Source organism: Penaeus monodon, chromosome 23, assembly GCF_015228065.2.
Source record: "Penaeus monodon isolate SGIC_2016 chromosome 23, NSTDA_Pmon_1, whole genome shotgun sequence".
In the NCBI taxonomy this organism is placed as follows: domain Eukaryota; kingdom Metazoa; phylum Arthropoda; class Malacostraca; order Decapoda; family Penaeidae; genus Penaeus; species Penaeus monodon.
In genome coordinates this window covers 41,339,250-41,339,498 of record NC_051408.1, presented here as the reverse complement: position 1 = coordinate 41,339,498, position 249 = coordinate 41,339,250, and the positions used below count along the sequence as shown (strand labels likewise).

At 45.0% G+C, this 249-nt stretch overlaps 1 pseudogene; it reads left to right on the top strand.

Annotated features, from left to right (window-relative positions):
* LOC119588311 overlaps window positions 1-249 on the top strand; it is a 3,274-nt pseudogene that overhangs the window by 1,125 nt on the left and 1,900 nt on the right.

Here is a 249-nt window from a genome sequence, read left to right as displayed (position 1 = left end):
AACCTTTTGGTTGATGAAAATTTGCCATTCCTAATACATTCTTTTGGTTTCCAGGGATGACGAATACCTCAATTGGCCCGCGGGAAAGCCTGAAGAGAATTAAGCTTTACAGTGACTCCGCGCTCGCTATGGAAAGTCTCCTTACCTCTTCTCTATATGGGCGGGGTGAGCTGCCTCAGGGCTTCGCTAGGTGAGTTGGCATGGTGGTGCTTTTTGTTATTTATTTGTTTTATTTTCCCCTAACATTGG